The sequence below is a fragment of the Cupressus sempervirens genome, chromosome 11 (assembly GCF_028749045.1).
Source record: "Cupressus sempervirens isolate cs-2001-9-10 chromosome 11, ASM2874904v1, whole genome shotgun sequence".
Lineage (NCBI taxonomy): Eukaryota > Viridiplantae > Streptophyta > Pinopsida > Cupressales > Cupressaceae > Cupressus > Cupressus sempervirens.
This window is the reverse complement of record NC_143128.1, coordinates 563,916,608-563,932,243: the sequence shown is the minus strand read 5'-3', so window position 1 is coordinate 563,932,243 and position 15,636 is coordinate 563,916,608. Positions and strand designations below refer to the sequence as shown.

General features: G+C 36.9%; 1 protein-coding gene across 2 annotated transcripts in view; it reads right to left on the bottom strand.

The window, feature by feature from the left end:
* The window catches only part of LOC149530882 (uncharacterized), a 37,192-nt gene extending 21,767 nt beyond the window's left edge, over window positions 1-15,425 (bottom strand). The window contains exon 1 of one of the 2 annotated variants that reach the window (XM_089808635.1): window positions 14,923-15,425. The gene's annotated coding sequence lies outside the window, so the exon portion shown is untranslated. The remainder of the gene's footprint in view (window positions 1-14,922) is intronic. The other variant, XM_089808636.1, reaches the window with a different exon arrangement.
* Window positions 15,426-15,636: the final 211 nt, after the last annotated feature.

The window sequence follows — 15,636 nt, the reverse complement described above, 5'->3', positions numbered from 1 at the left end:
GTTGACCGTTATGTTAAGAAACTTTAGTCATAAGAAAGAGGATAAGGGTGGTAATGGAAGATGAGAATGGCCATGGACTCCTCACTAGAGGCACCCTGTCATTTTGATAGCAAAGGGCCACATGAGGCCAAGAAGGATGATATATGCTCTTGGACCTAGGGTAGCGGATCGCGTAAGGCACTCTAGTATGCCACTTATCCTAGCTCTTGTATGGTTCAACTCCATCAATAAATTAAATATATATTATGATTAAGTTAATGTACCTAAACCTAGTAGGAAATATCTATGCTTTTAATCTCTCTAATAATAAAAATCTGTTTTGTGGATCATGTTTCATTGATTTCCTAACATGTTGCAAAACCTCAACCACATACATAGAGTTACTAATTCAGTTCTACTTTTTGTTCTACTTGGAACTAGTGTTTGCAAGATAAACTAGCAGAGCATGGTATGTTGCCATTGATGGCAACTACTATCCTATTTCCTGGCCATTTTTGGAGTACAGATGATTTAACGAAAGTTTCATACTTAGACATTTCACAGTTTTCTGGAAGCAGTATTCAAACAGCTATACAGATCAATTCAGTGAGAGCAGAGTCAGAAGATTACGATATGCAATTGCAAGGCATAGAAGTAAACATATTATTATGCCTAATCCGATCAATGCAATTTCTGAGGAGATCGCATTTTTGAGATATTCACTTCTTCTGAGTATCAAGTTGACAATTTTGTTTAGAACAGGGCAGATTGGTAATGATTTACCAATATGGTAAATCAGTTTTGGGAAGTGGTATGTTTTGGATTAAGCCGACATCAAAGACTTCTAGTCTTGATCGGCATGAATTGCATATTTGTTCTGATGGAGATTCTATAAGTTAGATTCTATGGAGCCGACAGAGAATATATTTTTGGTTAGGTGATCATATATAAGATCAGGTATTGACTACGAAGGGAAGATGCAAACTATGGTTGATTGTTATGATGCTTCGATGCAAATTGTGTTGTCCAAGGTAGTGTTAATGCAGAGATTTTGCTAGAACTTCATCTGAATTTTTCAAGCATAGTAGATGCTACTAGTCAATTCGGTAAAGTGCAGTAAGTCCAATTTTGTAGTGTATCTTGATCAGTGAACCTGACTAAGGGTCAGATCCATTTTGTATATGACTGGATGCAAGTGCATTCTCAAACACTTGTTTTTGTACTTATGAACGGGAGAATTATTACTGCAGTAGTGAGATCTTTGAGGGTACCATCCCCACCAGAGTTTTTCCCTTAACCAAGTTTTCCTCAAAAACAAATCATGGTGTTATGAGTTCTCTGATTGCTTATGTGTTATATGGTACTTGTGCAATCTCTATGAAGTTATCAAAAGTGTTAGAATATTGATTCACCTGCCCTCTCAGTATTTTTGAAACCTAACAATTGGTATCAGAGCTTTGTGCCTTGGAAGATTCTACCAGCTGTAGGAGAATCCTAATGGGATATAGTAGTATTCAAAATCAGCTCTTGATTGCACTTAAAGATGTTGATAAGAAAGAAGAAAGCATTGAGTTGAAGGAAAAACTTAAGAAGGCTGATGGATTGATCAAAACACTCAGAGATCAGTTGAACAAATCAAGATCTAAGAGGAAGGAATTTGTTGATCAGATGAAATCTGATGGAAGCACTATTTTAGAGGTTGACAAATCTTGTTTGGAGCAACTTGAGAAAGTAATGAAAGAAAAAGAAGACTTGTAAAATGAGATGGAGACTACAGTTCTTAGGTTGACTAAGGAGCTAAATAGAGGGCAAGAAAAGAAAGAGAAACCTGAAAAGGCTCTAAAAATTAAAACTGATGAATGTCACAAATTGAACACTTAGATTGAACAGATGCAACTTGATTTGGATGAAACAAGACATAATGAGTAAGAACTCGAGAAAGTAAATGAAGTATAAAGAAATGATCTAGCATAAGCAAAGAAATTCAAAAACAAATTTAGATTGTGCACTAAGAAGATTGATGGAAAGCTTGAAAAGCAATGACCGATTGGAGATAGACGTGGTTTGGGTTATGAGCAAGGAGAATGTAAGGCAGCAGAAGAATAGAATAGATCTAACTAAGAAACCTAAGGAAACACCTATGAATTGGGCTAATGAACAGAAATTCAATGGCAGATGCTTTACATGCAACAAACATGATCACAAGACAAAAGAATGTCGGAGCAATTCAAATACTACACCCTTTTCTAGATATTGTTTCACGTGCTGGCAGTATTGGCATACATCTAGAGAATGCAGATCGAGATCTAGATTGGAGATGAGACCTAATGCTAATGGAGGAAACCTTACATGCCACAAATGCAACAACTTTGGACACACTGCAAGAAATTGCAGGTTAAGGAGCAATCAGATCAATCAGAGGTATGTGAATCAAAATGTCATTTGTTTTAGATGCAATGATCAAGGGCATATTGCTAAGAATTGCAGATATAGAGATAATGGAATAAGAATGAATGGTTTGGTTAAGGCAAATATTGCAAACAATGATAATAAGACAAAGAAAATTGATGTGAATGATGTTAACAATGAAATGAAGAAGACATGGGTTAGAAAAGAATAGATTGATTCTATTGGACAGATCACACCAGTCCTTGGTGTCAATTCTTCATTGGCAGCCTAATTAGATCAAGGACACAATGGGGAGGAAATGGCAGAAAATCTAAAAACCTCTGGAGATGGCATCATCTCTCGATGCGATTTTGGATTGTTGAAGATTTGGTCCTACATTGCTAAATCATGGATCGCAGGTTGATATTTGGTCATATGGATGATCACAGGAGAATTGTCGGCTTACTGGTTTTCATCAGCTTTTGGAGGTTAGGTTACAGAAGGCATTTAATGATTGAACTGATAGATAAAAGAACTTTGAGTCTTATTGCACACATTGCAACTAGAACTACTTGGAGAGTTGTGACTTGAAGGCAATTTAGTGATTGAATCAAGAAGTTAACAAATCTATGAGTAAACCCTGGCAGCATTCATAATGTATTTTTGTAGCAAATCATTTCTATCTTTTGGCATTACAAACAGATTGTAAGTGTTATGGAGAAGCCAAGGTATAAATTCAAGCTACACTCTTTTAAATCAATGGAAGACTACCCAAAAGGTGCATTTTCACATGTACACGATGGAGTTATGCATGTCTAATGTTAGATTTTAACCCAGAAATTAGATAAACAAAAATAACTAATAACCAAAAAAGATGCAAATGACACACAAAAATATCCTACGAAAACCCTTCTAGAATGAAGGAAAAAACCCAGCCACACACAATAAAAGATCATTTTATTGATAATGAAATTCAAGTGTACAATACCTTTCACTTGAAGCAATATATATAACACAAGAGGGACTCTTCATTTACAACAAAAGGTCTCTTGAAATTCCCAACAATATAACTTTTTATTACAAACACAACTCTTCATATTTTCATGTCTTTACACATGATAAATGACACACATCATTATATTTAACATTACAATTATCATAAACATTTTTTTCAGCTGAAGGTGACTATAACAGAATTAACACCCAGAAATAAAGATTTCTATCGCAGCTACAAACTCCAACACTCCCTCTTAGCGAGCAGGGAAGATTTAGTTGAACAGTTCCACAAGGCTGCAACCAAAATGTCAATGATAAAATCTAATCATATAGATCCTATAAAATTTCATGGAATCACTCAACATGAAAACCCTGCAAGAAATGGAAACAGATTTTATCAAGATGTCACGGAATCTCTCAACATGCCACTAAGAGAACAATATACTTATTGTTAATAGTTGTGGAATCACTCAACATGATAGACTTGTAAGAATCACAGCTAAGCCTTTAATCACAGACTCTCTCAACATGAACTATCATGGAATTTCTCAACATGACATCCAACTCCCATCACGAAATCTCTCAATGCGAGATCATCATGGAATCTCTCAACATGATGTTCACTTCCCAGAGTGAAAGAGTTACCATAACCAATTCTTACAATCTTATTTATTTACACAATAATAGAAATAGGCGTAACAAAAACAAGACTTAGTTCCATTTAAGTCTCAAATTTTACAAATACCACAAGCATATATGAGAATGAAGGGGATTCCATAAGAACTCCCTCTTAATTATGAAGCCTCCCTCTGAAGCTAAAATCTCCCTTTGAATGCAAAACAATCTCATCTCATTGCTTTATCCTGCAACAAAGAGATATCCTAAAATTTGCCCATTACAGAGATTATTGCTAAAACGCATACATTAGTTCGAGATCAATATTCAATGATAAGAAAACTTATCTTTTGATTTCAGATGATTCCTCGCTAACATGATCACTTCTACACAAATAAGTCCAAACTTCTTGCAAGCAAAACAAACTGCCCAGATTGTTATGTCCCAGCGTTCCTTTACCCAACAACTCAAGCTTCCAGTCCGTCACCAATGTTTGCTCACTCATTTATAGTTCAGTATTCTGTAAATATATTAAAAAAACTGCAAGTATCTCACGGATACTTCTGAAACACATTCAATGATCATACACGATCATATACAAATGTATTTCCTGATAAGTCTTTGCCTGACAGGGACTCTTCAAACAAAAAATTCTACCAAACCGACATCACTCTTCACACAAGCTATTTAAAATGACACCCTTTTGTTTATTAAATAATTAAATGTGAAATACCTGGAAACATAACTACATAGACCTCTCAAAGCAGAGATGAAAGACTACATGTCTTAGCATAATAAATAATAATAATAAATTGCGTGAAAATGCAGATTCTTACCTGTCAGACCATGCTCTTTTCCGTCCAACAAAAGTTCTTCCATGCATATTTATTACCTCATTTATACCGATTCAAAAGCAGTTCTAAGGCTAAAGCCTGTAAACCATATGTTGCAAAGTAAGAGAATGCCTAAGAGAGGATTCCCCATGATAGATAACAGTTCTGAATAGTCCTTTTGCAGCAGTCGGAAGGCATTCTTTCCATCGTTATTATCTGTGATCCGTAGCTTCAAACTTAGAGAATTAGATCCCGAGAAAAGGAAGTTTGATGCCAGTCAGAGAGAACTTGAGAGTCCAAATTTTGTAAAATGTGTAATAAATACCAGAGTATAAAGCTTTTAAGATTTTGCAGATCACACCGATCCATGACCTCTGAATACAGACAGAAACAAAATTCAGAGCACGCCCATGTAACAGATGGCGTGAGATAAATGATAGATGGTTGGAATTTGCTCGGGCATGCATCTAGTCACACATAACTGACAATAATAAAGGGATATGAAGAAAGACGCAGAATCTCCATGTATATCTCCGCATCATCACAGTCTGCAATCTCCACCAAATGTGTCAAACTGTCACTGAGTTACCACCCTTACTTCTGTTAAAAGCCTTGCCCATCCTTATCATCATGCAGAATAGAAGGCATCTAACACTCCATCACAAAATTTGCATATTATATTTGTTGTCCCACTTACCTTTGTCACTGAAAGTTGCAACGTCAAAACATGACTCCCGATAATGACATCCAATCACGATGTTATTGTTTTAGTGACCTGTTACATTTTTTTCTTCTTTGTCATTACAAAGAAAAAGTAAGAACTACCACAAATAATTAATAGTTGAAGACACCTACCTCTATGGTGAAAAAAAAACAATGACGAGCACAGAAAATGCATGAGTGTTTACAAACGAGTCTCTTTCAAAGCTTAATAACTCATCCAAGTTCAGCTCTCTGCTGACAAAAGAACAACCTCTACAAAGAATAAACCCCATCTTGGATATAGAGGAACACTCACTTCTGAAAGTCTGCAAACCATCTTGAAGAAGATACACATAAAAATGAGTCAATTGGACTTCTGTATCATTGCATTCAATTTTCCACAGAGCACTGGGCTGCACACATGGAGAGTCTGCTCATATGGAATTGAAGAAGACATTACGAATCTCCCTCTCAAAAGTACATAACTTGTTGTTGATGAAGCAGAGGAAAACAAGAGAAGGAGTCTTCATATTGAGAAAGATTACAGTTACAACTAGGACTCTCCAGAAATACCATATCCATATGTACATCATAAGCACTCCAACAAAATGCAATAATTATGCTTATAACCTGTATGAATGCACCAGCAAGAACGAGACATGCAAACATGTAGATAAATGCAAAACAAAAACAAAACAGAGAGCCTTCAAGAGTGAGAATCTATCTCACAACTTCTCAGAACTGTTGATATAACCTGGCTCTGATACCATGTTGGATTTTAACCCAAATAAACAGCAATAACTAATAACACAATCATTATATCATGGAAGAGCGATGACTATCAATCATATCATTCAGTCAGATATCAAACTAGCTTCAATGATTCTCGGATACAAGGCACATTATAGCAGTAGAACAAGCTCTATTTAGTGACCATTATTCACATAGTATATTGAATGTTGCAAGAAGACACTAAATCTGATCTTTGTCAGATATTGAGGATGCAATTGTTGGAAAATTTGGACACGATAAAGGACAAATTTAAAATTTTCAAGTATGGTTCATTAATTATACACATGTTCATATATCAGATGAACTTTGTTCAGGGAGTTACGTGGCACAAGCATGTATTGGTAGCTCAACAAATTTCCCAATTTTGTCGATCACGAGACAAGGATCAGGTGGGCATTCTTTGTCTGGACAATAAAAAATGTCTCAAAAGAGGATATAGTTAAGAGAAAGAATTCTTAAGGAGATAGTGGAAAGATTTGCAGATACTGTGTGTTTCATGGTTGAAACTGATCAATGTGGCATAGAGGCAATAGAACCAAGCGAAATATGGATACAACCTGTTGATGTTTTGGTAGCTTTAGTAGGATAAACATGTGAGAACAAAGAGATATTAATATAATGACAATGATTCATATATATATATATATATATATATATAGACACACACACACACACAACTATAATTAAGGTTGTCATTACATTGTATTAATTATGTTGATGAATAGACATGTCTCATGAAGGGACATGTCTCCTCTTTTGGTTTATTCGTACAAATACAACCAGGATGCTGCCATTTGAAAAACACATACCACATACACACACACACAACTATAACTAAGGTTGTCATTACATTATATTAATTATGTTGATGAATAGACATGCCTCGTGAAGGGACATGTCTCCTCTTTTGTTTTATTCATACAAATACAACTAGGACGCTGCCATTTGAAAAACACATACCACATATTATGGCAGTGCTTAGTACATTTGCAGCGATCCTCATAAAACCAACACAACCAATGGGCTATGAAGTCATTTCTGATATGTATTAGAAAAATTTTAAATGATTCAATGAATCTGGACAACATGAAAAATGTATTACACTATTCAAGGAATTGAATGAGTCAATTCTCAAGGAATTTTCTACAAATTTGTGTATGAAGCCAAGACATGTTTTGGCAAATAAAATGAAGAAATATTCCACATTGGAAATGATAACTTACATTATGATTTGGCTGACACAGTAAGGAATTCAAGTCTTTGCAAGTTAGTTAAGATTGGAAAAGCAATTTTGAAGGGAAATGGAAACCCTAATTAGGCTTACATCCCGAAGGAAAAGACACCTTATAAGGCAACAATTGATGTGAGAAGAGAAGTGAGAGAGAGAGAGAGAAAGAGAGAGTTACAGTTTTTATGAAAAGTTGATGAAGTGTTGAACTATGATTTCCGAGCTATTTACAAAGAGATTACAGGATTGAATTGAGGTCAAGAACAGAGCATCAAGGATCTGATTAGCATTGAGGAGTGCATTTTACAAGTCAATTTTCGCTTGTTATATTTCTAATAGTTTCAACAAGTCTAAATCCCTTAACCGGGTAGTCTTTAGCAAGACTTTACTGTAAATCCCTTAACAGGGTGAACATTTGCATAAATGGGATTTTAAATCCTCTAAAAAGATAGTGGTGCAGGAGCACCTAACCCTCCATTCACCATGGCATCTTCATTTTTAACTCTTTATGAGTTCTACTCAAAGGCATTTAAGCCTAAAGAGACATTTGTAATAAGGTAGTCATAGTGATTCAATAATTTGAGCCTGATTGTAAGACCTAGTCCCCATTTGGTACTTTATAAACCTTGGGTTTTGACTATGGTCAAGAGGCATTTCTTAGATCTAGCCTAGGATAGGAATATCTTTAGGTTTCTAAACATATTCTAGGACCTTATGACACAAGGCAAAGGTCCTAAAAGGGTCAGATTGCACAATTTGTTAAAATTGCAAAAAGTTGCTTGACAACTTTTCGCAAAAGTTGTCAACTCCCAACGGTCACAACCTTTGAATTTCGGTTGGGAGGGTTTGGGAAGCACTTCATATAGCCCTACCAGGCAGGTGGAAGTCAGACAATGTAATTTTGCCTTTCAAATCAAATAAAGATCCCATTTTTCCTTGTAAAACACAGCAATTTCTGAGTGTACGGACAGATACGGATTGACACGTGAATAACCTATTGTTCTGAAATCCTGGACATCATAGTTGATCAATGCAATTGATTTGAGGATCTAAAGTGCTCTACAACTCAAGTTATTGTTAGATCATTCTCAAATGCACCAAAACCCTCCTTTTGGTGGCCAGTTTCAATAATGAAGCCATAACTTGCATTCCCACCATGGGATTTCCAAACCACTTGGTAAAATGCAAGTTAGGAAGTTGTATTTTAACATACCTGAAGGATCAGAGATGGAAGTCAAGGCTCCTATATTTGCTAGCAAGCCCTAGCCCAAACATTTTTGTGTTTGGTGCAAAACAACAAATATTGAGTGTTGTAGGCACTTGTGGGGTGGATGAAGCCAACCTAATGGTGGATATTGAAGCCTGATAGTTCCCTACATGTTTTCTCATTGGTAGTTTTGCCTGGTCAAACATCTAACTAGCATTTCCTTCACAAACCCTAGTAAGTAGGCTTAAACAAGGGATTTGTTGCATTTTTGGTTAGGGCATCATCTGACCAGTCTGGAGTCTACAAGTTTGGAATCTTGTACTTCTTCCAAAAGGGTATCCATATGTGTAGTTTGTTTTCAAGGTCCTTTGGAGGATTTTCAAACCAAGTCCAATTTACCTCGTTGATAGGGCTAATAGTGGCTCCTTGGCCTAATAGGCAATATGATTGTTTGAGACCTTTGGGAACAAAACGGGCTTACCAAACTCACCAGTTTGAGATGGTTGATCATTAAGGAACCTTTCCACTTCCCCCTAAACTCATAGGTTCCATATCTAAGCAAAAACCTAGTTTTAGTAGATTTTGTGCTTTGAAGCGTAGTTGTGCAACTTTGATGCCTAGGCTATATTTTGAAGTAGAATTGTTTCAAAGGTGTTGAGCCCTCCCTTGACTCTATTTTGGAGTACTTGGAAGTATCCTATGGCTACACCACACCAATTTTTCTGTTTAAGGGAGAGCTTTGCATCAGGCAGTCTGTAATAGAACTTGTGATATTCTAACAAGGAATCGATCACTCATGACAAGGTGAGACACCTAAAAATTGGCAAATTGTAAGCTCCCAACAAAGCACTCTTTTCAACTGCCGTGAGAAAATTGTGAGTGTCATCCTCACCATGGTTTTCCCCTCTGACCAAGGGTTTCTACGAGAAAAAAATCTCTGTTATGTGTGTGCATGCGTTGTCATTTTGTTCATTGCATTTCTACATTACATTTCAGTTGCATGCTCTATAGTTTGGAAAGTCTCTTTTCTTGCTACTTAAAGATATCAGTAGAAGTAATTAAAGTTTTTTAAGGTACTAATTACCCCCAACCCCCCTCTCAGTACCTATAATTTCCAAGTTCCAACAGAAAGAAGTAGAACCAGCACCCTTCACTGAGTAGCTCTCATCATCACCAATAAACTTGTAAATGTGAATCTTCTTCTTTCAAATTAAATAGATGTACTTTAAACCCTGTGATTTGATGAAGTGCACCACTGTCAATCAGTCAAGTATCACTATTTGTGGGAATGTTGCTTGAAAGTGCAGATATGAATAATAACCCTTCAGAATTATTGTTGGACTGTCTTTGCGGAGAAGAATTCTCAACCTTTACAGCAGCACCAACAGCATGAAGCAAAGGTCTTGTGGTGCAATCTCTTGCGAAATGTCCAAACTTATCACACCATAGTATTGAACTCAATAGAGTTCTCTCTTCTTTCTCTTGAAGTCAAGGGCTAATCAGAAACTCTTGTCTCTGAATCTCTTAAAGTTCCCTCCCTTCACATTTTCTTTGGAAGTATGAGTTGCAAGAACATGATCATCTTCATGATGATTTCTATGACCATTACCACTTGTTTCTAATCTACATTCTTCTTGAATACAATCTGCCCTTAGTCTGTCAAATTTTGGAAGCTCATCTCTTCCACTAACACCTGAATGAAGCATTCCCAAGAATGGGGAAGTCAATTCATAGCAAGCATAACCAAATCTTTATATGAGAAAGTTTCACCAATTGCACAAAGCTGATCCATTAGTTCTGTAATTTTCATAAAGTATGAAACTACAGATTTACCTCTTGCCATCTTTTACATGTAACAATTGACACCTCAATGCAAAAACTATAATGGTATCATTGAACTCATATAAATCCTTGAGAGTCTTGAACATTTTACCAGTTGTTTCCAATTTTGAGATGACAGGAATTAGATGATCTTGTTTCAATCAATCATAATTTTTTTGGCCAAGATCTTGTTCTTCTTTCACTGAATTTTTCCACCATCATCAGATGGCTCAACAAAATAAGAATTGATGTAATCCAAGAGATCATTTTCTTTAAAAAAATTAAAACCACCAACACTCTGGACTCCCACGAAGCAAAATTTGAAGATCCATCCACCCTATTTCCAACATATAAACCATTCACCATTTTCACACACAAATAATGATTTTATCAAAGGGAATAAAAAATAATAACACCGCATTAAATTGATGTTATATCTTGTGCAATTTGTATGTTTCTGAAAGCATTCCGTCAAGCAAGAGAAAAAGCACTCATAACGAGAAGTAGTTTGTCACTGTTATGATCTTTTTGTATCTGAGCCTAAAGCAAGTTTGTATGAGAAAATCTAGATTTGAATACATTCATTTCGAAGGCAGTATTGTTTTCCCTTCATATCTATTCGGGGACATTACAGTGGTATCAGAGTTGGTGATCTTGCTAGCATGTCGGGTTAATGAGCAGTGACAAAGGTATTGCCGCTTGGATAGAACGGGAGATGTGCATACAAATAAAATGGCCCTCCTGAGAGAGTTCAAAGGAGGATGGTAGAAGATGAGCGAGACCCTAGCAAGAAGACATCAGCAGATTAAGAAAACACTCAAAGATCTGGCAGAAGAAGTGGAGCTAATGGAAGTTCCCACAAATATCAGTCCAATCCAAGGCTGATGATGTCAACCTTCCCTCCAAGGATCAAGCAACTGGAAATTGATATGCCCTCTTTGGCTAAAAGCAATTCAAGCAAGATTGGTTCGATGGAGGATGGCAGATGGACATATCTCTCAAGGACTGCATAGACCTGAGGACGAGATATCCACCATCCAAAGGTAATAAAGACTATAACAACAATGTCAGACAAAAGATAGGCAATGAAGATGATATGCTACATGACACCACGAGCCCTATTGAGGATGAGGACATGCTCATAGGTTCATGTCAGCCACACAAAGATATGGACGAGAAAGAATCAACAATTGTTCCTTCACGTGGGGAACAGCTAAATCTACAAGAAAGCCACAAGGACAAAGAAGATGCCTGCACCAAGTTTCCCAAGCCAACATTGGTCAGTCAGCTTCACCAAGATGCAGACTGTACCAATGATCCTTTGAATCAGCAAGTTCTACAGTTGGTTGGTCAAAAATCAGTTTATAGAGATGATGTTTGGTCTTGTAGTGTGATTTATTTCAATTGTTTCATTCACATGTTTGCTTTGGAAAAATACTTGATGGGGTCATATAAGGCATTTTGCATTAGAGAGCTGACTGTAGAGACTAGATACAGTCCTACAATATGACCGTGTTTGTTTTGTCATGGTTGCCTCGCCATGGTTTTGGTTGGGGGCAAAGAATATAATGAGGATGCAGACCTGGATAAGTAAGGAAATGGCCAGCACTTGTTGAGGGTGTGATAAGAAAGGGCAAAAGCAAACATAGTTCTGATTTTCTGAAAGCTATCAGCAGTTTATTATCATCACATAAGCAATGCATCAATGACAGCCAAGAGTGGGTTAGCAAACACGTGATTGAAATTGGAGATGTTGATTACCTACAATTTGATTTCACAACCACAATTGAAGAGGAGCGTGAGATAAAAGATCCAATCCATAGTGATGCTGATGACAACTTTTTTGTACACACGTTTGATGGGAAACAAAAGTGTGGAGGAAGAAGCTAGAGGCCAATCCGAAAATTTCTTTAAGAATTCACACCACTTGGAAGTTGCATCTCTTCCTCTCGTTGATGATACCCATCAAATGATGTCAAATTGTCTGTGGAGAGCACAAGAGGGAGAGCTATCACTTGTAGATTTGAAGTCTCTTAGAGAAGCTATGAAGGTGATGATTTCAGATTTCTTACAGCTTCTTACTGATAAAGAACATCTCCTCCAACTCAATGAGATGTATTCTGATGCTTTCAGGAAAAAAGAAGATGAAGTACACAAGCTGACCTATGAGAAGGTTGTTGCATTTCTTACTCACATTGATGATACACATCAAATGATGTCAAATTGTTTGTCAAGAGCGTAAGAGGGAAAGCTATCACTTGAAGATTTTAAGTCTCTTAAAAAAGCTATCGAGATGATAAATCAGATTTCTTACACCTTCTTACTGATAAAGATCGTCTCTTCCAAATAAATGAAATGTATTCTAATGCTTTGAGGAAAAAAGGACATGATGTACACAAGCTCACCTATGAGAAGGTTGCCATGAATTCAATGAAAAACACTCTGTTGGTGAGATCGATGCAGAGTTGAACTTGACACCTGAGGAAGGAGCACATAATGCAAGAGTGGGTGTGAGAATGAAGGATTCAAATTGTAGGCATGGAGAGGATACGATTTTCAGTTGGGAGCTTCGTATGGAGATGTTAGTGATGATTCAAAATGACAGACACCTCTTTGCACCTTGACACCTTATCATGAGCGTAACATTTCCTTGTTTAGGCTGGATGCTGCCCTACAATCAAAAAGATCTGATTTACTGATTAATTAAAGGCAATTCTTTGATAAATCTTGAAGCTTTTGTTGACAACACTACCTTGGTTGGATTTAATTTTTCCATGAACATAGGAAGCTCTGATTTCCTGATTGGGCTTGATACTTTAATTGTCGACAGCAAGATCATGATGGGATTTGACACTAATCTAACCTCAGAATATTCTGATTTTCTGATTATGGAAAGCAGCATTTCAGTTGGGTTCCATAATGTTCGATAGAGTACACTGCTTTGGATCACAACAACCTATGGCACACCTATGAACATGACAGAAAAATGGATGAGGACTCGAATCAAGCTTGAGACATATGGTATTCGCTTGAAGACATTTCGCAGCGCGAGATCCTTGAGGACACTATGGGCATGCATGATTATTTTTCTGACTTGTTCCTTGGGAACAACCATTCCTCACCTCTGCATAATCATGAGATAGCGGCCACTTCACACAAGGATGTGGCATTCACATTTTGTGTGAAGAATGTAATGAAAATTCTGATTTTGCACATCAGCTCTTGGAGGATGGATGAAGAGCTAATTGTATGGCTACTCAAGCAAGGAAGCGCTTGCATTCAGATTTATCATTTATAAGGGCATGGAGAAAGCTACCCTTATTTGCATCATGAGACCCATGAATTTCCCCTTTTTGAGAACCCTTTAGAGGGCCAAGTCAGGGAAAAAAGAGGATAGTGGAACATACAAGTTGGTGGATTAGCCACTAGTGTTGTAGTTGTTGAGGGAGGCATGAGTGTTTTGGATTCGATTGGCCCCTTGATCTTTCACATTGATTTTGTGGAGTTGTCTCTCCTAGAGACTCTTATGTTGGGGCTCATGTTTTTTGGGGCAGCCTATGAGAGGGTATACTTGGACAGTGATATTGTTGATTTATCCTTGTATGTGGACACTCTTGCAGAAGCCACTGAAATACATTGTTGGAGTATGGAATCTTCCTCTTTGTGGGGCATGAGGCATGCATGATTGACATTTCTATGGGTGAGTAGCATATTCCTATGGGAAGTAAGTTGCAGCCAAGTCTTGAGCATCCTAATTACCTCTTTGGGGCTGCAACTAATTGTTATGAGAATGTGTTGATTTAGGATATACTCATCGGCATACTTGATGCTTGGCTTCAGTGGGATCATGAGGAGCTGCCATGGCAACTCCAGGAAGGATGATGCTATATCAATGTAGAGCAGCAAAAGCTTGTTGGAGATTTGCACTGTTAGATCTTAATAAGCCCGGTAGAGACAGAATTCTGTAGCGGAAAATGGACACGTTGAAAGCTTACCTTAGCATCACATAATGAGTCTATACGATGTTACTAGTAAACTGTCTTGTTCTAATAGTACCTCAAGGTTGTTGCGATGAAATATCCCCAAAACAGGATACTTTTCACAATTCAGATTTTCACCCTAATTTTCTAGTTTCAGATTTGATATTTGCGTAGAAATTTAAAGGTGTCCACAAGAGTAATTACAAGCAAGATAACTGCAATTAAATTTATTTCCTAATACCAAATGCAACTGCAGACCTAAAATGATTATTGCAAGTTAAATATTCATCGACAATTTCTCAAACATTACATTACTGAGTTTTTATTGCAGAGATTAAAAAGTGCAGATTCAGAACATAACATTAACAAATCTTCTCTGACCTTGTATTTGCCGATCAGTTGATTACAGACATAAAATGCAGGAAATCTGATAATGGTTTGCAGCAACAGCAATCTCCTATTCTTTCAATTGCCTCAATACACAGCACTCCAACCTCAGGATAGAAGGAAACCCCTTTGCACGGAGCGCCTGCAATTATTGTGATTGAAGTATTGGGTGAATGATATTTGCAGAGTATGACATCTGCACTCTATAACCTGACCGCAATGCCTGGTATGCCTGATGCAACACCTTTTTCCGGAAGGACAGAAAAGTATAAGAGTGTGTGTTCGTCAACCTCCAAACTCGTTTCGCATAGACCAAACACTATCTGTGATTTTCTAGGGTACCAACTGTTCACATTCAACGCATTACACCGCAAATGTCAACTCCCAAACACAGCAACTGACCACATAAACCATCACGGCAAATGAAATATTGAACCAAGGGAAAATGGCTTCACGGTAATCTTAGAAAAGTACCAGTATAAATTTTTACTTTCTTTTTTTTTAAAGTCCTTCTACCAAATATAATATTCCTAAAGTTTTATAGTATTTTTAAGTTCATTTAGAGTTCATTTGGTTCGTGGAATTTAAAAAATTCGGATTTCTACAAACTTTGGTTCAGCCAAATCAAGGTTTTGTATATCTTCATTTTGATTTTTGGAATTTTACTGAAAGCGACACATTTTTATGTGTAAGCTTGGTGTTGAAGGC